A 12,004-nucleotide genomic window follows, 5' to 3' on the forward strand; every position below is an offset into this window, starting at 1 on the left:
ACCAACTAGAAATTAAACATACACTGACTGAAATAAAAAATATTATACAGAGACCCAACAACAGATTAGAGGAACACAAGAATCAAGTCAAAGAATTGAAATACAAAGAAGCAAAAAACACTCAACCGAAAAGCAAAAAGAAAAAAAAAAATCCAAAAAGTTGAAGATAGTGTAAGAAGCCTCTGGGACAACTTCAAGCGTACCAACATCAGAATTATGGGGGTGCCAGAAGAAGAGAGAGAGCAAGATACTGAAAACCTATTTGAAGAAATAATGACCAAAAACTTCCCCCACCTGGTGAAAGAAATAGACTTACAAGTCCAGGAAGCACACAGAACCCCAAACAAAAGGAATCCAAAGAGGACCACACCAAGACACATCATAATTAAAATGCCAAGAGCAAAAGACAAAGAGAGAATCTTAAAAGCAGCAAGAGAAAAACAGTTAATTACCTACAAGGGAGCACCCATACGACTGTCAGCTGATTTCTCAACAGAAACTATGCAGGTCAGACGGGAGTGGCAAGAAATATTCAAAGTGATGAATAGCAAGAACCTACAACCAAGATTACTCTACCCAGCAAAGCTATCATTCAGAATTGAAGGTCAGATAAAGAGCTTCACAGATAAGAAAAAGCTAAAGGAGTTCATCACCACCAAATCAGTATTATATGAAATGCTGAAAGGTATTCTTAAAGAAGAGGAAGAAGAAAAAAGTAAAGATAAAAATTATGAACAACAAATACATATCTATCAACAAGTGAACCTAAAAATCAAGTGAATTAAAAACATGAGGAACAGAATAATCTGGTGAATATAATAGAATCAGGGGCATAGAAAGGGAGTGGACTGACAATTCTCGGGGGGAAAGGGGATTGGGGGTGCGGGAAGAGACTGGACAAAAATCATACACCCATGGATGAGGACAGTCGGGGGGCGGTAAGGGCAGAAGGTGGGGTGGGAACCAGGTGGAGGGGATTTAGGGGGAAAAAGAAGAAACAATTGTAATAATCTGAATAAAGATTTATAAAAAATAAATAAATAAATAAATAAATAAATAAATAAATAAATAAATAAATAAATAAAATTTTTAAAAATGATTGGAATAAAAAACTGTCATTCTCCGGAGCACTATCTCCATACATTGAGATTCTGCTTCCCCGCAATTGTTGACGGTTTGGCTCAAATAAACTCACAAAATTCTTTACAGAAAAAAAAAGAGTGTCCAACTCAGGTAACTGGGGAGGCTGAGCCACTGGGCCCTATAGGACACCTAGCACACAAAGCCACTCTATCAACTCAGGGAAGCAGCCAAAATGCGGAAACAAAGACACAGGTCACAAATGAAAGAAATGGAGGAAAGCAAATGACTGGATATAGAGTTCAAAACCACGGTTATAAGGTTTTTCAAGAATTTTCTAGAAAAGGCCGATAAATTTAACAAGACCCTCGAGGATATGAAAAAGGACCAACTAGAAATTAAGCATACACTGACTGAAATAAAAAATAATATACAGAGATCCAACAGCAGACTAGAGGATCGCAAGAATCAAGTCAAAGATTTGAAATACAAAGAAGCAAAAAACACCCAACCGGAAAAGCAAAAAGAAAAAAGAATCCAAAAATATGAAGATAGTGTAGGGAGCCTCTGGGACAACTTCAAGCGTACCAACATCAGAATTATGGGGTGCCAGAAGAAGAGAGAGAGCAAGATACTGAAAACCTATTTGAAGAAATAATGAGTAAAAACTTCCCCCACCTGGTGAAAGAAATAGACTTACAAGTCCAGGAAGCACACAGAACCCCAAACAAAAGGAATCCAAAGAGGACCACACCAAGACACATCATAATTAAAATGCCAAGAGCAAAAGACAAAGAGAGAATCTTAAAAGCAGCAAGAGAAAAACAGTTAATTACCTACAAGGGAGCACCCATACGACTGTCAGCTGATTTCTCAACAGAAACTATGCAGGCCAGATGGGAGTGGCAAGAAATATTCAAAGTGATGAAGAGCAAGAACCTACAACCAAGATTACTCTACCCAGCAAAGCTATCATTCAGAATTGAAGGTCAGATAAAGAGCTTCACAGATAAGAAAAAGCTAAAGGAGTTCATCACCACCAAATCAGTATTATATGAAATGCTGAAAGGTATTCTTTAAGAAGAGGAAGAAGAAGAAAAAGGTAAAGATAAAAATTATGAACAACAAATACATGTCTATCAACAAGTGAATCTAAAAATCAAGTGAATAAAAAATCTGATGAACAGAATAAACTGGTGAATATAATAGAATCAGGGGCATAGAAAGGGAGTGGACTGAGAATTCTCGGGGGGGGGAAGGGGTGTGGGGGTTGTGGGAAGAGACTGGACAAAAATCGTACACCTATGGATGAGGACAGTGGGGGAGGGGTAAGGGCAGAAGGTGGGGTGGGAACTGGGTGGAGTGGAGCTATGGGTGGAAAAAAGAGGAACAATTGTAATAATCTAAACAATAAAGATTTATTAATAAATAAATTTAAAAAGTCAATTGCTTTCCTATACACTTGCAATGAACAATTGGAATTTGAAATTAAATGCATAACATAACTTACATTAGCACCAAAATAAATGAAATACTTATGTATAAATCTAACAAAATACACCCAAAATCTGTATGAGGATAACTATAATACTCTGATGAAAGAAATCAAAGTGAGAAATGAAGATATCACCTGTAGTTTGATTGTATATACCCTTTATCAGATTGAAATAAATTTGCAGAGTTTTAATCCTGAACTGGTATTGAACTTTATCAATGCTTTTGGTGTATCTATTGAGATTGTTGTTTTTGCTTTATTCTGGTAATGTGGAGAATTTAGTTCTTAAAATTAAATTTGAGGTAAAATTTACGTACAGAATAATGCAGCCATTTTACATTTATGGTTTAATAGCTTTTGACTTATTTTACCCATGGAAGAGCCACCACCATCAAGATATATAATATTTCCATTACACAAAAAAGTTTCCTCATGCATGTTAGCAGACAAACCCCCAGCTCCAAGCCCTAAACAACAATTTGTATGCTTTTTTCAGCAAAGATTATTTTTGTCTTTTCTAGAATTTCATATAAATAGAATCATACATTATATACTCCTTTGAGAGTGGATTTTTAAAGTCATAATAATGTATTTGCAATTTTTCCATGATTTTGTGCACATAAGTTTATTCTGTTCCTTTTTTAGTAGTATTACATTACATAAATATACCATAATATGTCTATTCATTCACCTGTCAATAAGTATTAGGCTTGTTTCCAATTTGGGGGCTATTATGAATAAAGCTTCTATAAACATCGATTTACACATCAGTTGAGGATATGTGTTTATTTCTCTTGAGTAACTAAGAATGAAGTTGATGGGTCATGTGGTAAGTGTATGTTTAAACTTAAGATGTTTGCCAGTGTCGCTATAACATTTTGCACTCCCACAAGCAATATATGGGGAGTTTTACTACATTCTCACCAACACTTGGAATTTTCAGTCTTTTAATTTTATTCATCCAGTGGTTGTGCAGCAGTCAATTAGCGTGGCTTTAATTTGTATTTACCTGCTATGTAGTGATGTTAAACATTTTTCAGATGCTTGCTGAACATGGGTACATCTTTTGTGAATGGTTTGTTCAAATATTTAGCCTAATTTTTTATTTTTTATTTACATGTGGAAATTATTATTTTTTGTGTGCAGATCTATGGATTTTAACAAATGCATATTTTCATATGTCCACCCCCATGATCAAGATAAGAACAGTTCCATACCCCAAAAATTTCCTCATGCTATCCCTTTGCAATCAAACCCTCCACAAACCCTTAATCCTGAGCAGTCCCTAATCTGTTCTTCATCCTTTAGTTCTGTTTTCCCCAAATATCATATTGTATGACTTGGGGCCTGACTTCTTTTATTTATTATTGCTTATGCCTATTGTTAATTAATTCTTTGTGTTCTTATTCTTGCTTTTTAAAGTTTTTTATATATTCTGGACCTGTCTTTCATCTAATATATATTATAAGTATAAGCTCCTGGTCTCTGGTTTGCCTTTTTATTTTTTTAAATATATCTTTATTAATTCCAGAGAGGAAGGGAGAGAGAAAGAGATATAGAAACATCAATGATGAGAGTGAATCATTGATTCTTGCCTTTTTATTAATAGTGTCTTTCCAAGAATGGAGCTTTCTAATACTGATGAAGTCCATTTCATAAAGTTTACCTTTTATGACTCATGCTTTGTGTTTATATTGATAAACATTTGTCTACTCCAAGTTCTTTTTTTCTCCTTTTTATTTTTTTATATGTGTGATTACTTGATTAATCTCTTTTTTATTTTTTCTTTATTGATTAAGGTATTGCATATATGTCCTTTCCCCCCCCCCATTGCCCCCCACCCCATCCCTACTCATGCCCTCACACCCCTGGTGTCTGTGTCCATTGGTTAGGCTTATGTGCATGCATACAAGTCCTTTGGTTGATCTCTCCCCCTTACCCCCAACCTCCCCTACCTTCCTTCTGAGGTTTTGACGGTCTGATCAATGCTTCTCTGTCTCTGGATCTGTTTTTATTCATCAGTTTATGTTCTTAATTATATTCCACAAATGAATGAGATCATGTGATATTTATCTTTCTCTGACTGGCTTATTTCGCTTAGCATAATGCTCTCCAGTTCCATCCATGGTGTTGCAAATGGTAAGAATTCCTTCTTTTTTACAGCAGTGTAGTATTCCATTGTGTAGATGTACCACAGTTTTTTAATCCACTCATCTGCTGATGGGCACTCCAAGTTCTTTTTCAAAATATATTTTTATTTATTTCAGAGAGGACGGGAGAGGGAGAGAGAGATAGAAACATCAGTGATGAGAGAATCACTGATTGGCTGCTTCCTGCATGCCCCACACTGGGGATCGAGCCTACAACCTGGGCATGTGCCCACACCAGGAGTCTGCAGGCCCATGCTCTTTATTCACTGGTCCAAACCAGTTAGGGCTATTCCAAGTTCTTGATGATTTTATCCTGTGATTTATGCATAGATGTTTTATTATTTTATTTTTTACCTTTAAATCTGTGATCCATTTCAAGTTCATTGTAGTAGGTAGAATGAGATAAGGCTAGGTTCATTTTTTAACAATGGATATCCAGTTGGTTCTGAAGCCTTTTTTTAGAGACTACTATTCCTACTGTTAAGTTGTGGCAGTTCCTTGTGTATTTTGGACATTAATCCCATAAGGTTTGCAAATATTTTCTCAAATTTTGTAGGTTGTCTCTTCACTCTGCATTCTTGGAATAAAATTCTCCTAACTTGCATTGCATGTCTCTTAACTTGCATTCTTGGAATCAAATTTTCTTGGTCATGATGTATTATCCTTTCCATATGTCATGGGATTCAACTTGTAGTTTATTTATAATTTTGGCATGTTCATGAAAGTTAATAACTTATATTTTCTTTACTTGTAGTGTCTTTGTCATGTTTTGGTATCAGGGTAAATCTGACCTCATAAAACAATTTGGAAAATGTTTCATCTTTATTGTATTCTATGAAAGAGTTTATGTAACATAGGGAAATAACTTTTTCTTAAATGTTTTAAAGAATTTACCAGTGCATCCACCTACATCTGAGTTTTCTTGGTAGAAAAGGTTTCAGTAAAACATTCAATTTATTGAACTTATAATTATTCACACTTTTAATTTAATCTTCTGTTTGTTTTGGGTAGGTTGTATTTTTTAAGAAATTTGATCATTTCATTGAAGTTGCCAGTTCTACAAGCACTTTTTATTTACTTACTTTATTAGAATTAGGTAAAAGTTACTATTTTGAGTCTGTAATTTTATAACTTTGATACATATGTTAATGTAACTCGAAACAAAAGATACAGACAGAATAATTCCATCACCTCAAAACTCTCTTGTATTGTCCCTTTGAAGTCAACTTCTCCACCCCTCCCAGACCCTAATGACCACAAGTCTGTTTTTTAATAACACTGCCTTCTCCACAAAGTCATATGTTTGGAATAATACAGCATTTATCCTTTTTAACATGAAATTTTTTTAGCATGACACGTTGGAGATTCATCAATGTTGCTGTATGTATTAGTTGGTTTCTTTTGTTATTGAGTGGTATTCTATTGCATAGCTTTATCAGCTTATTTAGTTATTCATCAATTGAAAGACATTGGAGTTGTATCGAGGTTTGGGCAATTATAAATAAACCTGCTATATTTGTGTACAGGTTTTCGTGTGAACATGCATTTTCATTTCTCTAGGGGAAATACCTGCCATTCCATTGGAGGAATGTACTACTATTTATTTAACCATTCACCAGTTGAAGGACATTCAAGTTGTTTCCTTTTAATAGGTGATTATGAACAGAGTCACTAAAAACATTCCTTTACAAATTTTTATGTGAACTGAAGTTTGGGTGGTTGGTTGTTTTGTTTTTTCATTGATTTTTTTGTTTGTATTTTTACTATTTTTAAAAATTTATCTTTATTGTTAAAAGTATTACAGATGTCCCCTTTTTCCTCCAATGACAACCCTCCTCAACACTCCTACCCCCCTCCCCAGGCCTTCCCCACACTAATGTTTGTGTCCACGGGTTATGCATATATTCATATAAGTTCTTCAATTAATCTCTTTCCACTCCCCACCTCCCTCTGAAATACATCAGTCTGTTCCATGCTTCAATGTCTCTGGATCTATTTTGTTTGTCAGTTTATCTTGTTCATTAGATCCCATATATAAGTGAGGTAATGTAATACTTGTCTTTCTCTGACTGGCTTATTTACTCTCCAGGTCCCTCCATGCCATCTTAACGGGTAAGAGATCCTGCTTTTTTTACAGCTGTATGGTATTCCATTGTGTAAATGTACACAGTTTTTTAATCCATTCATCTACTGATGGGCACTTGGGCTGTTTCCAAATCTTAACTATTGTAAATAATGCTGCTATGAACATAGGGTGCATATATTCTTTCTGGTATTTCAGGATTCTTAGGATATATTCCTAGAAGTGTGATTACTGAGTTAAATGGCAGTTTTATCTTTAATATTTTGAGGTACCTCCACACTGTTTTTCATAGTGGCTGCACCAGTTTGCATTCCCACCAGCAGAGGACTAGGGTTCTCTTTTCTCCACATCCTTGCCAGCACTTGTCATTTGTTGATTTATTTATGAAAACCATTCTGGCAGGCATGAGGTGATACCTCATTGTGCTTTTAATCTGCATCTCTGTGATGATTAGTGATATTGGGCACTTTTCACGTCTCCTGGCCATTTGTATGTTCTTTTTGGAGAAGTATCTATTCAGATCACCTGTCATTTTTAATTGGGTTGTTTGTCTTCCTTCTGTTGAGTTGTATGAGTACTTTATATATTTTGAAAATTAACGCCTTATCAGATGTATCATTGGCAAGTATATTCTCCCATACAGGGGGTTCCCTTTTCATTTTGATACTGGTTTCTCTTGCTGTGCAGAATCTTTTTAGTTTGATATAGTTCCACTTGTTTATTTTCTCCTTTGTTTCTCTTGCCCTAGGAGGAGTATCTGTGAAAATTCTGCTACTTGACATGTCTGAGATTTTGCTGCCTACATTTTCTTTTAGGACCTTTATGGCAACACAACTTACATTTAAGTCCTTTATCCATTTAGAGTTTATTATGGTGTAAGTTGGTGGTCTAGTTTCATTTTTTGCATGAACCTGTCCAATTTCCCCAACACCATTTATTGAAGAGACTGTCTTTACTCCATTGTATACTCTTGCCTCCTTTGTCAAATATTAATTGAGTATAATGTGTTAGACCAATTTCTGGGTTCTCTGTCATGTTCCTTTTATCTGTATGCCTACAAGACACATCATAATTAAAATGTCAATGTAATACCTTAATCAATAAAGAAAAAATAAAATGTCAAAGGTTAAATACAAAGAGAGAATCTTAAAAGCAGCAAGAGAGTTAGTTGCCTACACAAGAAGCTCCCATAAGACTGTCAGCTGATTTCCCACAGAAACACTTTGTGCCAGAGGGATTGGCATGAAATATTCAAAGTGATGAAAAACAAGGACCTACAATGAAACTACCCTACCCAGCAAGGCTATCATTGAAAATTGAAGGAGAAATAAAGAGCTTCCCAGACAAGAACAAGCTAGTGTCATTCAACACAAACAAAGCAGTATTACAAGAAATGTCAAAGGGACTTCTAGAAGAAGGAGAAGAAGAAGCAGAAGGAGAAGAAGAAGAAGAAGAAGGAGAAGGAGAAGGAGAAGGAGAAGGAGGAGGAGGAGGAGGAGGAGGAGGAGGAGGAGGAGGAGGAGGAGGAGGGAAAGAAATATAATTATAAAGAATAAAATGGCAATGAACATGTATCTATCAATAAACACTTTAAGTGAATTAAATGCTCCTATCAAAAGACATAGGATAGCTGAATGGATAAGAAAACTAGACCCATATATATGCTGTCTATAAGACACCCACCTCATAACGAAAGACACACATACTAAAAGTAAAGGCACAGAAAAAGGTATTTCATGCAAATGAAACAAAAATCTGGGGTAACAATACTTATGTCAGACAAAATAGACTTTAAAACAATGGCTATTTAAAACAATAAACAAAGTAGGTCATTACATACTGATATAGAGATCAATTTAACAGCAGGAAATAACGCTTGTAAACATTTATGCACCCAACATAGGAGCATCGAAATATATAAAACAAATATTGATGGACATAAAGGGATATATTAACAGTATTATAATCATAGTAGGAGACTTTAATACCCCATTGATATCAATGTATAGATCTTCCAGACCAAAAAACAAATTCTACAAGGAAGTATCAGCTTTAAATGACATATTAGATCAGATGGATTTATTGATATTTTCAGAGCATTGCACCCTAAACTGCAGGATGTACATTTTTTTCAAGCACACGTGGAACTTTTTCCAGGATAAAGCACATATTAGGCCTTAAAACAAGCTTCATTAAATATAAGAAGATTTAAATCATTTCAAACATCTTCTTCAATCACAATGCTATAAAATTATAAATCAATTACAAGACAAACTGAAAAGCACACAAACATATGGAGGCTAAATAAGATCAAGAAAGAAATCAAAAGATACTATAAGACAACTGAAAATGAAAACACAGCAACCCAAAATGTATGGGACACAGCAAAATAAGTTCTGAGAGGGAAATTCAGAGCAATACAGGTTTACCTCAAGGAACAAGAAAAATCTCACATTAACAGTCTAACCTTTCACCTAAAGGAACATTAAAAAGAACAAATTAAGCCCAAAGTGGGTAGAAGGAAGGAAATAATTAAGATCAGAGCAGAAATTCATGAAATAGAATCTAAAAAAAATAAAAAAAATCAATGAAACAAAGAGCTGGTTCTTTGAAAAGATATGCAAGTTTGATAAACCTTTAACCACACTCATCCAGAAAAAGAGAAAAAGAACCAAATAAATAAACTCAGAAATGAAAGAGGAAAAGTAACAACTGCCACCACAGAAATACAAAGGATTATGAGAAAATACTACGATAATATGCCACCAAATTGGAAAATATAGAAGAAATTGATAAATTCCTAGAAACATAGAAGCTCCCAAGACTGAATCAAGAGAAATCAGAAACTCTGAACAGACCAATTACATCCAACTAAATAGAAGCAGTAATCAAAAACTCTCAACAGCCCTGCCAGTGTGGCTCAGTGTTTGAACCAGGAGGTTACAGTTCAATACCTGGTCAGGGCATGTGCCTGGGTTGCGGGCTTGATCCCCAGTAGGGGGCATGCAGGAGGCAGCTGATCAATGATTCTCTCTCATCATTGATGTATGTCTGTCTTCCTATCCCTTCCTCTCTGAAATCAATAAAAACATATTTAAACACACACACACACACACACACACACACACACACACACACATATATATATATATATATAAAAGATATAGTTTATTTAAAGTAATCCTTCCCTGTCTTATTTTGGATTAATTGGTACTGTATTGTTCCATTTTATCTCATTAATTATACTTTTTTAGTTACATAATGTTGTGATATTGTTGTCTGTTTACCCTAAATATTAAAATACTAGTAGCCCTGCGCATGAAATCTGTGTGCCAGTAGCTCTCTGCGGGGACTGGCCACTCAGCGCCCACTGCCCAGAGGCTCTCCGCGGCCCAGAGGCCCTCCGGGGCCGGGGTGGGACACTTGCCTCATCACCACGGTGACGAAGCAAGCATTCCACCCCAGCCACTCCACACCCGCTGCCCAGAGGCCCTCTGCGGCCAGGGCTGAATGCTTGCCTCATCACCATGGCAACGAAGCAAGCATTCCACCAGGCTGCTCATGTTGCCCGCTCTCAGCGGCCGCCCCATCCCCAGGACTGGGGGACTCTAGTGGGGCTGAGGGGACTGGGCACCAATATCTTGTGGCTATGGACACCACCATCTTTGTGATGGAGTGACGGTTAATTTCTATATTACCCTTTTATTAGATAGGATGCATTTTTCTTAGTATACTGTACCTTAAATTAGTAATCTAATCGCTTCCCAAAGAATGAAAGAACCATAAAACTATTATATTACTCCATTTACCTCCTTTATGCACTTTACACTATTGCTTTAATATCTTTTGCTTCTACATGCTATAAAAATAGTGCTACAACAGTCAGTATTCTTTTATATTAACATATATATATATATATATATATATATATATATATATATATATCTTTTCCAAGAAAGCTTCACTCCTTCCTATAATTCTGTTTATCCATATTGGTTCATTTCATTTTAGTTTAAAGAGCATTCTTTAATACATTATGTTGTTTGAGGGAATTAAATTCTATTAGTATTTGTCATGATGTATCAGAAAACATAATGTTTTACATTCATTTTTGAAACATATTTTTCTTGGGCACACAACACTACCTCCGGTTACTTTTTTTCCTAACTTCTTAAAAAAGTAATTCCAACCCTGACTGGTTTGGCTCAGTGGATAGAGCGTTAGCCTGCAGACTGAAGGGTCCCAGGTTCAATTCCAGTCAAGGGCATGTACCTTGGTTGCGGGCACATCCGCAGTAGCGGGTGTGCAGGAGGCAACTGATCGATGTTTCTCTCTCATTGATGTTTCTAACTCTCTATCCCTCTCCCTTCCTCTCTATAAAAAAAAATCAATAAAATATACTTTAAAAAAAGTAATTCCAATCCCTACTAGTTTCCATAGTTTCTTTTCAAAGTTCATTTATAAGAGGTATTGTTGATCCCTAAAAGATAATACTTCTCTTTCATAATGCTGTTGATTTTTGTCATTTCCATTGCTTTTCAACAGTTTACAGATGGTGTACCTACTAGTAAATGTAGTTTTCTTTATTTTCCCTAATTGATATTCTCTCAGCTATTAGAATCTATAGGTTAATATATTTCCTTTGTCTTTCTGCTATACGTTTCCAACACTTCACTATATTATTTTCATTATTTTGGGGCTTTTTGCCTCAGTTAGGAAACTCTCTAGTGACATGTCTTTGAATTCACTCACAATGCTTTCTAAAACTAAAAATTCTAATATCAGAAATTAAGTCCTTATTAGAGTGATTTCACATTAGGCTGGACATAGGAGAAGACAGCATTATCTAAAAATACTATGGTTCAGAGACTAAAAGGTCATTATAACTCTAACATATGTGGGCTTAGAGATTTTGGGCTATATGAGGTCAAATAATCCTAATATTACAGAGCTTAATGTCCAATGACTTCCTGAGGACTTCCACATCCAGGTACCCATGATGCTAAAACTCAGTCGATCCTGCATCCTACGCATGATCTCCCAGGAGTACTGTACTTCAATGTTTTAGCTAAAAAGTCTATACTGTCCCAGAACACTTGAACCTTATAACTCTAGACAGCTAGAGTACCATGGTTATAAATACTGCTTCCAGAACATTAAGGATTCAGGCTCTAAAGTCAAAATCTTTTTGGACAA

Source organism: Plecotus auritus (genome assembly GCF_963455305.1).
Source record: "Plecotus auritus genome assembly, chromosome: X".
NCBI classification, from domain to species: domain Eukaryota; kingdom Metazoa; phylum Chordata; class Mammalia; order Chiroptera; family Vespertilionidae; genus Plecotus; species Plecotus auritus.